The sequence below is a fragment of the Ambystoma mexicanum genome, chromosome 2q, assembly GCF_040938575.1.
Source record: "Ambystoma mexicanum isolate Mex_15411 chromosome 2q, UKY_AmexF1_1, whole genome shotgun sequence".
Lineage (NCBI taxonomy): Eukaryota > Metazoa > Chordata > Amphibia > Caudata > Ambystomatidae > Ambystoma > Ambystoma mexicanum.
In genome coordinates this window covers 121,429,291-121,445,722 of record NC_090924.1, presented here as the reverse complement: position 1 = coordinate 121,445,722, position 16,432 = coordinate 121,429,291, and the positions used below count along the sequence as shown (strand labels likewise).

General features: G+C 46.8%; 1 protein-coding gene and 1 pseudogene across 2 annotated transcripts in view; both read right to left on the bottom strand.

The window, feature by feature from the left end:
- The window catches only part of FBXL16 (F-box and leucine rich repeat protein 16), a 522,147-nt gene that overhangs the window by 226,441 nt on the left and 279,274 nt on the right, over nucleotides 1–16,432 (bottom strand). The gene's annotated exons all lie outside the window — the stretch shown is intronic.
- LOC138570450 (U2 spliceosomal RNA) lies at nucleotides 14,034–14,100 on the bottom strand (annotated as a pseudogene).

Sequence of the window (16,432 nt, the reverse complement as noted above, 5' to 3'; positions counted from 1 at the left end):
TCCCAGGTGCAGCGTTTCTGGTCAAAATATCTACCAAACTGCCAAATAAACACAAAAAGCAAATAAAACCTAGCGCCTTTCTTAGGCCACACAAGGAAAACAACTCGTTGCACATCTCCACTGTAACCAAGACTCCCTGCTCCTTGACCCTGCCTTTTCTTTGGCTTTGCTGACAGTGCTTAATTTGTGCGGGTGTTTGCCAAGGCTCAGCCCAGGCACTTATTGCTGAGCCCAGGAACTCATTGTCTCAGACTCAGTTTCAGGATGATGTGGTGGTTTGGCAACTTTATTATTTTAACTGCCAATCACATAACACACCCCTAGAGAATCAGAGCAAAATGTAAATGATGATTGTGTTCAAAGACACACTTAAACATGTGCGTCATGTCAAGACCCAACGAGTATGTTTTTCATGTGTATGTTGATTGGTATTTGTAAATCACACATCTGCCGTAGTGAGTACATCCATCAAACGCACTAAGCCAATGGGAGTTGCAGCTTTAACCCCATAAATGTTGACAGCATGGGGAGCAGCCATGGGTGGTGGCAACAGTGGGCAGAGAGCTGCGCATCCTGACGTGCCATGGTCAGGTTAGAAAATATTTCAGCCCTGCCACTTATTTTTTTAACAAATGAAGTTCTGGTTTTGCAGCATGCTGCAGCACCCTAAGGTGCCCTCAAGGGGCCCCAGGCGAGCGTGTGAGCCAAACACCAAAACAAGCCACTAATGCCTTTGCCCACGCTGCTGCTACCACTACCTTATCAACACCTGGGTCTATCCCCTGCTACACATGTCTGTGATTTGCTGGATGCTAGAACCCCATAGCCCTGCAGCATGGCACTTCCAGACACCCACCCAGCATAGAATCCAGAGGAATGCAGACGTGTGCTTATGCATTCACCAATTACACAATAATAATAATAATAATAATATGTTAAGGATGGAGCCAACAACTGTATCACACTTCTTTAAAACTGTCCTACAAACTTCCCCCGACCTGTGGATCTGACTCCAGGTTTACATTGTTAATTACACTGACCCTTCTGTGGCCCATCTTAAAGCAGAAGGGTTTGGTTGCAGCAAACTGAGACTGTTGTTTCCACACCAGTGCCACTACTGCCGAGTCTACCCAACGTATCCTTCAAACTTCCCTTGCCTCCGTAAGTAGGCACAGTTGATGGTTCTACCCGTATGTGCAAAGCCTTACCAGGCTCTTCTTTCCAGTGATAATATTGTCAGAAGCCATCATTGTAGGGATAGTTCATAGACAGTGATGTGCTGTTAGATTATAGAAGGCATTTCTTTGCAGAGAGACCATATGCAGGTGACCCTCAATCTTTAATAGCTGGGCAAGAACGCAAAAACAGTGCTCCATATTTTTGTTATTCCACCTGCCTAACGCACACTTGCACCAGTAAAAACAGGCACTGGGGAGTTGCCTACTCTTCATTAAACCACAAACCCCACAACAACACAATTTGAGCTTTAGAAGGCACCTGTGAAGAACTGCCCTGTCATGCTCTGGAGGTTGGGGATGGAATGAGCCAGTATTACCCAAATGTATCTTTTTTACATGACCATATGGTAAATCTGGCCGAATTCGGCCAGTACCATTCAATAGTTTGGAAACTATCAATTTGGGTAATCACTACCAAACATGGGGAGCGGAGGTGTCCCCCGCTTCCGGAGGTTTGGAAGCAGAGGATGGAGAAAAAAAATGAAATGTTGCCCTGCGGTGTCTGATCCGACCTGCCTAGGAGGGATGGATCAGACGCTGCAGGATTACAAGATGAGCAGACGGCGAAAAGGTAAGTAGGGGGTCGGTGGGGGTTTTAGTTTTGGCAGATTTGGTCGCTGCAAAATTGGCTTTGTGACCGAATTGACCACTGTCCATTTGGCCGCAAACAATTGTGCCACGGCCAAACCGTATACATCCGATGAGCCAGGGGGTCAGATACCATCAGCAGCTACCTGATGCAGAGTAATGGGGCTGGCATGGGGAGGGTCTCCTGGTCTCCCCCAAACCAACCCATGAGTTTAGCAGTGCTTGGCATAAGGGCACTGTGTGGTCAACACAGCCCCTTTAAGAGACTGAGTTTCAGAGACAAGGAGGAATATTCAGAGACCTCTCTTTTCGCAGAGCAGAGACTCTCAAGAGTGCGATCTCATGCTTAAGAGCTGAAAGTAAATGAACACATTAAAAAAGGTCCGAGCCCCCCTGTTTCATATAAGCAGGTTAATAACTAAAAAAAACGAAGGCTGAGAATCCCCACAATTCAATAGCAGACGACAGGCATTTTGGTGGGCCCTTATACCGGGAATCTGTATATATGATGGGGAAAAAAACAAATAGGAGATTTATTCGAAAATCGGCTGTACGAAAATTATGTACAGCGGAAAATGTTGAATAAACCCCCATTCGGTGTCATTATAGTGAAGAAGGGCTGCGGGGGTGTCCCCCGTTCCCTATTAAATAAAGTTTCAAAATAAAAAGTGGACCCTGCAGCGCCGGCTCCCATTCACGTAAGTGAAGAGAAGTGGCGCTGCAGAGGCGTGCAGGGGAGGGCTACACACCAGGAGGTGTGCCGCCAGGAGGTAAGGAAGGGGGTTGTCAGAAATGTCGGCGGGATGGAAAACGAATAACTTTCATTTTGTTCTCCCTTGGACATTTCACTATCAAACAATTCATGATAATCCCTTATGCCGTATGCCAGGGACCCCCACACAAGATCTCTGCCAGTGACGAGTGTTCATATGTTAGGATGTAGCTTGGCCCCTTATGCTGCCTCACGTGTCTTACTCACATCACTGAGCCCACATACTGAATGCATCAAAATAAAAGGAGACAGAAACAACGACATAATACTAGTGATGGGAACAACAGAGAGATGTCCCTATCCACTTCATACCACGTACCTCTTCTTTTGTGGTGCTCCCCAGAAAGGCTTGGAGCACAGAAATCCCCACACCTGCATGCAGACCGAGCCTTCCTGGGACTAAACATGCATCGAAACCAGCCTTGTCCACAACCCCCTCTCGCAAGTCTGCTTTCCTTTTGCTGAACCTGTCATTAAAGCTTCATAAGACATTCGAGATTAAACCTCTTCGTCGCAGAGTGATGAAAGTGCGGACAATGCCATTTTTCAGCTCTAATTCTCATAAGTGTGCATGTTGCTGAATCCGTAATGGTGGCCTACACATTCTCACAGGCCCATGCGCCATTGCATGGAATGCTTCCCCTGGCACCCATTAATACATTAGGGTCTGCCACACGAGCCCAAACCTAATAAATTCACAAGAGGATACTGTGCCCGCAATCCAGCATGAAGGGCCGCAGGCCCGGCCTTAGGTGGGGGCGAGCCGGGCGACCGCCCGGGGCGCCATGAGCCCCCGCCACTATGCCAGCTCGGGGGAGTCTTTCAAGGGCTCCCCCGAGCTGGCTTTGTGGGAGAAGGCACAGCAGGTGGGCGCATTCAATGTCAACCGGGTGCTCAGCACCCGATTGTCACCAAGTGCGCCCCTGCGCCGCGGGCGCCTTGACCAACAAAAGGCACCATTGACCCCTCCTCCACGCCAATTCGGGGGGAGTCTTTCAAGGGCTCCCCCGAGCTGGCATAGTGGCGGCAGGCGCCTCATTGTTTGTCAATGCGCCCGCGGCAATTCATATAATTACCTCCTCGCCTGTGCGAGGTTTAAAAATAAATAAATAAGTTACACTCTGTGGCCAGGGGCGCGCTGGGAAGGGGGTGGTGAGGTAGGAGGGCGCCAAATCACCCAGGGCGCTGGTGCTCCTAAGGCCGGCCCTGAAGGGCCGTTAAGGGACCCCTCTTGATGAACGGTCCTTACTTTACCAAGAGATAGAAAGACACAGAAGGATAAGACATAACCCTTCTTTGTATTGCACATTCCCCGACACCTGTTGCAGGCAAATGCATGGCCTTTCCAAGCATCAAAAAGGACAACCAATGTGTTACCATAAGATGCAGTTTTCAGCGCAGAGCGCTACCTTGCGTGCCTACGCTTGCTGGGTTGCACAAAGTGCAAAAAAGAGCCTCGGGGTGTCGCCTCTATGATGTTCTCCTGCGGTGCCCCAGCTTTCTTTTACGCTATCAATTCCTTCACTTGATTTGAAATAAGGTTTTATTAATCCGGCCATCAGCATTTAAATCAAGATGCAGGGCGTTTCAGCAAAACAATGAACGAATCCGTTAGGCTCGCTTCACAGCCAAACCACTCACTGTCTAAATAGGCCATGCCAATGTGCTTTTAGATGGACTCGGGGCATGGATGCTGCGCAGAACCTCGCGGCAGTGGTGTGTTTGAAGCGTCCACATCGCTGCTACTACGCACCCCGGCGACCAGAGGGTTGAATGGGAACTAAAGTTGTGCCCTCTCGTTCTTCAGCCAGTGGACCATTACGGCCCCGTCGCTGCAGCTCTTCACGCCAATGCCAAACAGCCTCGTTAGGAGGTAAGTGGTCAAATTGGCGGTAACTGAGTTACTGCCAGTCCTACCACTACGCCAAATTATGAGGGTGGGTTTTGAGTGGAGGATTTACCTCCAGCAAAACCTTGGAGGTAAATCTTCCCAATCAACGGCAAAAAAATCGGCAGACTTGGCAGAAATGCTGCGGCCCTAATAATTACGGCGCAGTAACTCTGCAAAAAAAGCGCCATTGGGTCCAATGGACTCGAAATAAATGTGGCAGTAACAGTAATTCCTTAGGGAAATTTTTGGACCGGTTTACCGCCGAATTTCCGCGTAACTCAAAATGAGGCCCAAAGTCTTGTTGGAGGGCAGAGCGATCAGTCTGGGGAGCGAATGCCAGAGTTCTGAAAAAGGGATCCTTGGGTTTAAAACAAATGACACCGACATGAAAAATTACAACTGCGCCTCTTCTATGTGGCAGTATGACCTATCTAAAACATGGTAACAAATGACAGGAACAAAATATATACTTCAAGACAATGATAGACCACCAGAGGGCACTAGCGGACTGTTTTCTGAATGTTTTCAATATAGACGTTTTTATCTACTGTTTAATCATGTGTTAAATAGCTCAACGCACTGGGTTTTTTTTAGCCCAGAATGTAAGTTTACCTGCAAAACGAGTCTGAATCCTGGCTGCCTCACATAAGAGCGCTTTTTACAGAATGTTGTTTGTGCAGCACGGAAGCGAAATAAAGGTGCTGCCCACAAATGATGTCCAGACAAGGGCTCCTTGTCATGATAGGCCATGGGCCATTTCTAGCCAGCGTGGTGCTGAGCCTGTTTTAAAGACTTTTGGAAGTGATCAAAATTGATTGCTTTCACACAAAGGGTCTTAAAAAGAATCACCGGAATCGGAGCGCGAAGCCTTCATCAAAAATAACGCCCGGAACTGGGCCCTGGGAGCAGTCCAGGTGAAGCATGTCAACAAACGGAGCCAAGGCCTTGTGAAAGAAGCCTCTTGGTCCTGATTGTGATGTTAAACGTGAAGTGTTTCAGAATGTATGTGCTGCACCTCACCTTTGATGACGATGTGGATGGCAGTGTGTGATGTTGTGCTAGAAATCTGCGATGCAGGTGTACTTTGAATGTGCTCCTATTTACAGACATGCTGGCACTGTCGTCCATATGTGACTCCAAACTCCAACTTTTTGTTTTCTTAGGTGTCCTCTGTGATGTGTGATGTAGGGGGCAACTGATATGGTAGGTGGACCTAATAATAATAATTTGTGTTCTTGTATGGCATTCGCACCCTGGTATTTGTGAATAGCAAATCAGCTGGCTAGAGCAGCTGGCGAGAATACACATTCTCTGCCCGCTGTTGCCAACCTCCTGAGGCCCTCCCCGGGCGGCGCCATCTTTTTTTTTTTCGTCTTAATGTCGGGAGGCCTCCCCTCCTCCCCACCGCTCAAAACAATCCAAACATCTTCCCTACCCCCTCTCTCCCTCCCCACTTACCTTTTGGACATGAGTATTGTGTTCCTCCCACTCCCGGCTGTCGTCACAGAAATGGAAAAGGAACATAGTCCATTTTCCCTAGGATGGCCCATCTTTTTTTTCTCTGAAGATTGGCGTCACGGGCGCAGCCAATCCCCTGACGAAAATATAAAGAAACCATTTGCACCCCGGATAAACCCTGGGGTGCGAATGACTTTCACCCCCGCTGTGGGGGGCAGACATGGCCGGTAACAGCCCCCAGCCCTAGCTGAGGACCTCACAAGGCTCGGGCTGGCAGGCCGTTACGGCCATGTCCGCCCACCAAAGCGGGGGTGAAAGCCTTATTTAATGCCAGATTCCTCCAACTTCTAAGCACTGTCAAAACAAGTGTTGTTATTAGCCCGATTTGGATTCAGAAAGATGAAGAGCTAAATCAGTCTTTCCACCGGGATCTGAAACATGAAGTGCTGGCTCCAAAATGTGATTGACAAGCAATTGACTAGTGACCTGTCCAGCTGGCACACTATATGAACCCCGAAGAAAGATGAAAAACATAGACCTAGGTCTTCAATGTAGCAACGTTAGTGCCTGAATCCACTATTGCTCGAGGTACCGGACAGTATTTCTACACCTGTTATATAAACTCGTAAATGTGCCATAACCGCATGGGAATACATGTGGTACCAACACATAAGGTTTCCATGTCGTAAAGGAAACAGTTCTTTAAAAAAATGAAAGTGGCATATGTTTCAATTGAGAGCCATTTTCGGTAGTTACCACAGGAAGGGTGAAGCTGTATCAATCACTCATAAGCACCGATTCAGTATTTCATGTCTTCATCACAATCGGGCGTTTGCTCGATAAATCCTGCTTTCAAAATAGCAAACCTAACTATCTCCTTTTGGGTGACAAACACACGTGCGATCTAACTTTGTTTACAAATATACAGTACGCAATGCGTAGCAGTCATTATAAGCAGAGCAGGGTTTTAAGTGGGCCTGGTCTAGACAGGTCGAATCCTGGCCGTATCCCAAAAAAACAATACTCTGGAACGGCTTCCCCGCTAGCCCTACATTTCACCCAAGTCTTTGTGGGCCAGTGTCAGCTCAGTAAGGAAGGTGGGCGCATTGTTCTAATTCATTTTGCTGCAGCCTACTCACCTTTTTTTATCCGAGTCGACGACTGTGACTGATTGGATTCTGCTCTGCAGGAGTACAAGGATGAGTAGAGATTAAAATCCCCAACCCAGCCCTCACACTTCTACAAAGCAAGAGTTAAGAGATATACCTCCTTAGCCTTTTGTGGTAACGTGGTCTGAGGGAAGGCTATGCTCCTAAGAGGGGTGTGGATGTGACTCAGTAGCAATCCAAACAGCAAAGCATAATAGTCCAAAATAAAGGGAATATCCAGTCAAGGTTCTAAACAAATAGATATACTGGAATAAAACACACCATCAGCAAGATAATTAAATAGAAAACACCGTACAAAACCCACTTCTGTGAAAAGACAGAAAAGGTGCAACAGGCTGAAGAAAGTAGCACTCTGAGCTTCAATACATGCGTGATAGGCAAATTACCAACCATAAAAAATGATATGTCTTTGGGTGAAAGAAGGTCCAGTAGTGACTTAACCAGGCTCTAGGGCCTACACGCACCAAGGGAGCAGTTAGTGGTCAACAGAGCCTTGTTTTGGTTATTTGGTGGGTTGACAGTATCAAACCCGGTTTCGAAACTTTGATGTGAGTGTATCAAGCTCAGTTTGGATACAGTGGATCGTGTGGGCCCAAGCAGCAAGCGGGCATCTGGCACGGGGTATGCGATTTCTCTTTGTGGTTTCAAGGGGGGATTTCAGCGATGCTGGTCGGGCATACCCCAGGATCTCTTCGAGGTTGTGCCTTACTGAGTTGGCGATGAGCCGCTGAAGGGTCGATGCATGATGCTCCAGCAGGTCAAGTCGGCGGGCGACCGTCGTCAAATTGGTGATCTTGGTGCTCCGATGTGCGGGTGTCTGAAGCGGGTTCAAGGAATAGTTGGTTTGAGCTGTGGTTGTAACCTCTGGCCAGGGTCGGCGTATGACTCTCCAGTGGTTCGGATCGTGTCCCGGCATCAAGCAGTTGATTCGAGCCTAGCAGGTGACAGGCTCAGCAAGGGCATAATGCAATGCAGCATCAAGCTGGTTCAAAATTCTGATAATACAGTTCGAATGGATAGTGGGGTGCAAAAGACAGTGCCGGCATATTCTCTTGGGTTCTATGGGCCTTGAACACAGTGTGACCGGTCCGGTGCAACAGAAAAGGGAGATTCAGCTGCTCTGGTCCTTTGGATGCTGTGAGGCCCGCTAAGGGGCACTCGAGGACAGGACGGTTCCATTCATAGTCTGCTCTCCAAGCTTTAGGAGATTCTGGCACAGAATGGCAGTTCCTGGTCCACATCAAAAGTTACCCCAATGTGCCCTGGGAGTGGATGGGGGCAGGGCCTTGGACCTAGGCTTTGGCTTAGTGGTCCAATCCCTGCTCTTGAAAGAAGTGGACTTTACCCATCTGATATTACACCCAAAGTGCTTTGCTCTAGAGGATGTGGTGGGGACAGGAAGAAGAGAGAAAGACAGAGAGAAACAAAATGGCAGAAATCTCCTTCCACTCAACATATTGCTCCTGTCTACTCTAGCCCTGCCCCTTCCCTTCTCACTAGGCTCAAAATCCTTTAGAAATGCAGCACCCTGATGTGAGGCTACTCTCTATGAATTGATATGCTCCTTTGATGCCTGGGCCCAGGGCAGCTGCCCGCTGTGCTGCTGTCTCTGGTGGAGGGTGTTACCTGCCCTCACAAAGAGATCAAAGAAGAGGCATGGCAATTCAGATTCCTATCCTGTCATTTGTCCGGCTCAATTCATCTGGCCCGAATGCACATCAACGTCTACAGTGGAGCTTGGCTCCAACGAGTTGACACATGTGTGATATCCAAGTGGATGTTGCTGTAATAATTATGAGAATATCATCCACCATGCCCTAACTAAGTTGTGGCTTACATTTAAATATTATTCTGCCGCCAGGAGGTAGGCCCATAATTACCAGGTTTAATGCAGCCCCGCCCCTGGACTGTAGAGACTTGGTTGTCATTGAAGCTGTCAAATGGGCAACTGTGACCTCTGAACACGCTCTGCGCCACTGGTAGGACAAGAGCTGAAGATCATGCTACTGATGCAGCAGGGCACAGGTACAGTCTATGCTTTTGGCATGGAGCTTATGAAAGGGGAATCTGACCAACACATTTCACTTTCAGAGATGGAATTACCTGCATCATTTTATTAATTTAATACAAATCACAAAATATTAGTCCCCACTCCATTGTTAGAGCCCCTCCTAGATTTCTTATCCCCCTAAAAGCACTGGCTGTAGCGTTCCATCTTCTAAGGTGTTTACTTATAAAATAACTGTTTGAAAGGTCAAGGAGAAACACAACCGTTTCCACATTTATTATTTTTGTGTAGAAATTGTTTTGTTTCCCAAATTTGGGGCCTATAGAATACAAGGCATCACCATAGGTTGTCTAATTAGTCAAAACCATTATCTGAACAACTACAGGTAGACGCTGCAGTACTGATACCTGTTTTTGAAGTACTCTGACCTTCTGGAACCAACAGACCTGATCCATCCCTGCTTAAAGCCGCCTACCCTACACTTGCATTCTCTTCATCAAGATAATGGGCCTCATTACGACTCAGGCGGTAAGGGTTTTACGGCGGCGTTAACAGCGCCGACCCTTACCGCCTGAGTATGAGGTCCCTTAGCGCCATGGCGTACTTAACACCTGCTTTTAGCAGGTGTTAAAATCCATGGCGCTAAGGGACCATGGAGTTAATTACGCCACCGTAATTTACGGTGACGTAATTAACGCCTTCCCCACTCCCATTATGCCCTATGGGGCAAAAATGGGAATGGGGAAGGGTAAATGGGGATTGGGGACTTACCGCCCCGCCAAGGTCGGAATGGGGCAGTAAGTCCGCCAACCACCATGGCGTAAACGTAGTTTACGCCATGGTGGTAAAGTCACGGCCCAGGCGGTAACTTACCGCCTGGGTCGTAATGAGGCCCAATGTGGTCTATCTCTGACTGCAGCGGCCAACACTAAACCTGCCCTCCCTTTCACTGCCATATGTCTACAAGCCATGCCTTCAGACAGTAAGCCTGCACCCATCTTCCCTAGAGCCAGCCTGGCCTTGATACCACTTCTGCTGCCCCTGGTGCATTTCCCAGCTAGCAGACTGAACCTAAGATTGATCCGCTTAGTTACGACCGGGCAGATGGTACCAAAACACTACCTAACGACCAAAACTAAAAAGAGCACTGAGCAGCTTCCAGAGATGTGGGGATAGAGAGCCTGAGCAGGAAAGGGCACAGCGGCACTGGATTTAGCACTACTCCCGACATAAGATTCGGGGATGTTGAATGCCAAGAGCTCAGGCTTGAACTGGTTACTCTTGGGTTTACTCGGTGTGTTCCGCATGTACGAATCTAGGGATTGGCCTGCTCACTTTGGAACCAGGGCATAAGTTCAAACCTCTACTGCCCGGCTGATCACAGGTTATGATCCTGGTAAATCCCTTTCTTCTCACTATCCCTTAGTTCTAAAATTTGGAAGGAGAAAGGGGCAGCATTCCACTCCTCCTTCCACACCCACCCAACCCATCCACACCGCCCTTAAAATACTCTATATGGTGCTGGGCATTTGCATGTAAGTAGTGAACTCTAAAGCGTTTGTTAATGTGTAAGAAAATAATTGCCAAGGCCCAAATATTTTCTTGCAGGCTTGCAGTTCCCCACCATTGCTACACCACCCACAGCTGCTCCCCACAGTGTCAACTGGTTTCGGGTTAAACTTCAGATTACACCTGCTCATTGGGGTTGATGGATGCTCTGGCTATCAGCACTTCATAATAAATATGAGTCTGAGACAATAAGTGCCGTAGCTCTCAAATAAGTGCCAGTGCTCAGAAATAAGTGCCAAGGCTGAGCCCTGGCAAACATCCACACAAATTAAGCACTGCACGAGATGCTCTCAAGATGACTTATCCGATGTGCGAGTTACTGTAAATGGTCTCAATCGCATAAGGTCCTGTCCAATGGACAATGTAAAAGGATGTAGCAAGACTTTACTCTTAGGCAGGACTTGTTCTGGTTTTCGGGAGCTCAGAGGCAAATATTGTGGCATAGTGAGTGCAGTGACAGAAATGGGGTGTGAGAGGTAGACAAAGTCCTCAGGTAACCTCAGGATTCATAGTTTTTCTCACATAATGTACACTTTCACTAAACAGTCCTGCCTCATCTGTGGCACCACCTAAGTTATGGCTAATGGGTGGCACTTTGGGCTATTGTTGTGGCTCAGAAATAGTGCTCAAGCATCATCATCAGTTTCATCTCATAGGCTACTTAGTTTCATATCATAGGCTGCCTAGTTTCATCTCATAGGCTGCTTAGGTTTATCTCAAAGGTGGGCCTTTAAAGGCACCATTAGTTCTGGCTTACAGGTATCACGTTATCGGCGTCAGTTTTTTTCGTTCATGGGTGGCACTTTTGCTCCATCATTTGTTTCTTCACAGAGGTGGTGCTAGTGAGGTTACATTGTTTTGGCTTCGCGGTTCGGCCCCGCTTTAGTACCAAGCAGAGGAACCAAGCACATGGTTATAGATATGTATGCTGTAGCATGCACAGCTGGTGACGTGGGCGGGATGGGCGGGGAGTGAGACTGTGGCAGTCTAGAAGCACTGCCCTCCTCTCCCACGACTGTGATGCATCAGAACAGGAAGGCCGCCTCCGGGATCTCTCTTTCTAGGACCTGGGAGGAGGACTGCACGGCAGAAGGAGGTCCCTTTAGAAAAGCCAAAAAGTGTTGGCTTTGCCGAGCTAGCTCAGCATTTGGTGATCGATGTTGTTTTTTTCCTCCTAGAACCTAAGTGCTCCATTTGTGCTCCACTTTCTGCGGGGGAGCTCTTCTCCCTTTTTTTGGGCCCTTCACTAGGGTGACCAGACGTCCCGGTTTTGCCGGGACTGTCACAGTATTTGGTGCTCTGTCTCCCTTTCTAAAGATTATGTTCCCATTGGAAACTGCAGTGGTCCCGTTTATTTTGTAGTAGGTCTTCATAGCTGGCAAGCAGGAATGCACAATCTTGCAAAAAAGAAATGCTGCATTTTACACCCTAAGATAGTGTTAGTTTGTGATAAATTCATTATAATATGTGTTTCTTTGAACAGTAACACTTAAACCCCCTTCTCCTCAGAGACGTCATTTCACCAAAATGCCAGAGGTAGCGGAAGTGACATCACACGACCGTTGACCTCCGATGACGTCACAGGAAGTGATTACATTTGACCCCACCCCAAAGTGACATCATGGGAAGCGATGGAACATGACTTTTCACCCCTCGACAAAACAGGAAGTGGCAACACATAACATTGTTTCTGAGTAGACTACGAAAAATATGGTTATATCACATCACTGCAAAGTGATATACATTTCATACAAGAATGGATCACTATGTGTATCATTAATATCAGTGCGTATAGGCACATTATACCAAATCTCTGTGAATGCAAGCAGAGGTCCAAGGCCTAATGCTAATGATGTGTTCGTACAGAACAAGTGTACATACAATATCAGCCAACCTGTGTTGGTACTCATTTATCTACCTCAGCAGAATGAAAGGCTGAATTGACCTTGCTGGGAGTCGGGCCTGCAACCTGCAGATCACACACACATTGCAGCAGCCAGCGCTCAACCCACTGAGCTATCTTACCGGCTATAGCTATCAGAAAACCAGCCACTCCAGAAACAAAGAGCCACATGCTGCTGGCCACAGCCTATAAACCTAAAACAAAAACATCTTTTTTTCGGATTTTTTTTTTTTTAGGGGTAGCCAGGAAGACCACAGGGGTAGCAAGGGAGACCTCAGGGGTCCCAGTTGCAACCCCTGGTGACCCATAAATGACGTCCATGCTTCTCCTCCAAAAGCTATTGAAGTGTAGTGCCTTGACAGTCACTTTAAAGAGTTAGTCCTACTTTTATGTTAGTTGCCGTGCCCTGTTTTTTTACTTTTTAAATCTGGCAACCCTACCCTTCACTCTCCTTTCAAGTTCTAGCCTGGCTGTTCTGGCACTTTCCCCTTGATACAAACGAGCTTTATTTCCTCCATGTGGATACAAGTCTAATCGGGACCTGGCTTGCTCAATCCTTGCCGCCATCTGCACTTTCCTTTTGGCCCTGCCTGGGCCTCTCACATGCTCGTTCCACTCTTGTTGTGTGCAGGGCTTAAGCAAGCCTTTCAGGAAGTTTCACTGTATTATGAGTGACTGGAAAATGGGAAAAGGCAAAGATTGGATGGCGGTGGTAGAAGGCTGGCTCCATCCACTGTCCCAAGATTACTTTGAAAACAGTAAACTGTCTCGTGAGTCACAACCATGGCCTTCTCTGGGCGGAAGTGGCATGTTTTCCAGACAGCTGTGGGTGGCAGTGGCTCGGTAACAGGAAGCGGGGTGACTCAGCAGTACATCGATTTCTACAAGGCACGAGAACGAAGCACATGCAGCAGGAATGGGAGGGGAAGAATCCACGTGATGGAAGAAGAGGGAATGAAAACCTAGAGAAAAGGGGTCACGAAATAAATAAGTAGGACACATTGCCAGCAGGGAGGTCATTTCACCAAAATGCCAGGGGTAGCGGAAGTGACATCACACAACCCTTGACCTCTGACGATTTCACAGGAAGTGATGTCATTTGACGCCACCCTGAAGTGATATCACGGGAAACGATGGAACACGACCTTTCCCCCATTGAGAAAACAGGAAGTTGCATCACATAGCATTGTCCCTAAGTACACTACGAAAAATATGGTTTACGATATCACTGTAATGTGATACACATTTCATACAAGAATGGATCACCATATATATCATTAATATCAGTGTGTAGAGTCCCATATTACCAAATTATTGTTTTTTTTCTTAGATTTGTTTTTCTATTTATCTTCCTTCTGGGGGCCACCGAAACAACGGTGCCCAACTACCGGGCCCAGGCAAACCCTGGGTAAACTGCAACACAACTTCAGGAACTCATAGAGATCCCACAAAAATTCCCAAACGGGTACTACACTTGATCTTAGCCAAAAGGCCGAGAAGCGATATTACCAAATTATTGTGAATGCAAGCAGACATCCAAGGGCAAATGATAATGATGTGTTATTATATAGCACTTACGCTTAAGCGCTTTATATAGAAAAAATACACATACAATATCACCCAACCTGTGCTAGTTCTCTTTATCAATGTAGGAAGGATGAAAGGCTGAGTTGGCCTTGCCAGGATTCGAACCTGCAACTTGCAGATCACACACACATCACAACAGTGAGAGCTCAAACAACTAAGCTATCTTACCAGCTAGAGCTAGTTTACCGGCTATAGTAAAATGAACAATTACATGTCTGATTGTTCTCAAAGTCAGAAAGCAAATTACAATCTGTACCATTAAACTGGTAACTGAGATTTAACAGCAGGCCATTTCATCTGCAGGTCTGGTGCAAAGTTGGCCACATGTCAAGCCTACGTGGATCTACTTTTCAGGCTTCAGAGGTTGGCAAAATATGTACCATTGGGAGGGTTCATAACTGTGTATTAAAGATTAGAGTAACGCAGGGAAAGCAGCGCACTCACACGTCATCCCGTACTCTGGACACTTGTTACCGCATACATGCAATCAAACACCCTGAACAGAATGCCACTGAGATAGGAAAGATAGACACATTACAACAAAGCATTAATTGTGGCACAATGAAATCAAGGGGCCACTTTATGTGCTATGGTCAAACATTTCTACAATGCACACAAGCTTTTATGAACAAGGATTTTGGCAAGTGACTCAGGACACCGAGATGAAATGTCTTGTGATGATTGTAACAGAGACAACGGCAGAAAAAAACATGCTATAACTGCAACTTGCGAAAAGCAAAATGCATAGTCCGAAATGGATGCTTATTCTACTCTAAATGCTTTTTGGAGGTTTTTGCCTGCATTGTGAATTTGAGGTGTTTGAGAACAAATTAAATCACCCCCTGAATTGTGCCTGAAATAAATCTTTAATGAGTCTAGCAATTATTGCATAGAATTCCAGAAAGACAAATTAGGTGTTATTCCTATTCGTTCTTCTTTATGGTCACTGCTCAACGTGTTACACTTGTGAACCCCCCTTTTTGTTTTTAAGGGGCCTGAAAAAGAAAGCCAGCCATTCCAGAAACAAAGAGCTACATGGTGCTGCCCACAGCCCAGGACCGTCAATTTTAAAAATATGTTTTTTTGTTTTTAGGGGTAGCAAAGGAGACCACTGGGGTAGGAAGGGAGACCCCAGGGGTCGCAGGTGTGACCCCTGGTGGCCCCCAAATGACATCCGTGCTTGTGGGTACACTGTCAAGGATGCCTGGACTTTTTTGCAGCCACTGTCAATGAGCCACTAGTACCTTTCATAGCCACCGCCCAATTAACTACTCCCCACCTATAAGACTTTGTGCTATAGTTTTGAGACATCAGCTACTCACTCCACTTGCACACAGCATGCTGTCTAGCAGCACCTGCAAAGCACAATCAAATGTCCCAGGAAATCCAGATAGCATGTTGTCTACCGTCAACAACCTGTCCCATGCACACATCCAAGAAAATCCAGATAACATTCTGTCAACCCTCTACAACCTGTCCCTCACAATCAAACTCCCTAAGAAATCTAGATAACAAGCTGTCTACCCTCACAACCTGTCCCTCACAGTCAAATGCCCCAAGAAATCCAGAGAACATGCTGTCCACCCACAACAGTCTCTCCCACACAGCATCCAAGAAAATCCCTATAACATTCTGTCAACACTCTACAACCTGTTCCTCACAATCAAACATCCCAGGAAATCCAGATAATATGTTGTCTACCTTCTCAACCTGTCCCTCACAATCAAACACCCCAAGAAATCCAGATAACATGATATCTACCCTCAACAACTTGTCCCACGCAAACATCCAGATAACATGATGTCAACCCTCTACAACTTGGCCATCATAATCAAGTGTCCCAAGAAATTCAGATAACAAGCTGTCTACCCTCACAGAATGTCCCTCACAGTCATACACCCCAAGAAAATTCAGATAACATGATGTCCACCCTCAACAACCTGTCACACGCAACATCCAAGAAAATCCGTATGACATTCTGTCAACCCTCTACAACCTGTCAGTCACAATCAAACATCCCAGGAAATCCAGATAACATGTTGTCTACTTTCCCAACTTGCCCCTCATAATCAAACGTCCCAGAACTTCCAGATAACACGTTGTCTACCCTCACAACCTGTCCCTAACAATCCAACATCCCAGAAAATCCAGGTAACATGCTGTCTACGCTCACAATCTGTCCCTCACAACCAAATGACACAAGAAATCCAGATGAAATTATGTCTACCCTCAACAACTTGTCCCACGCA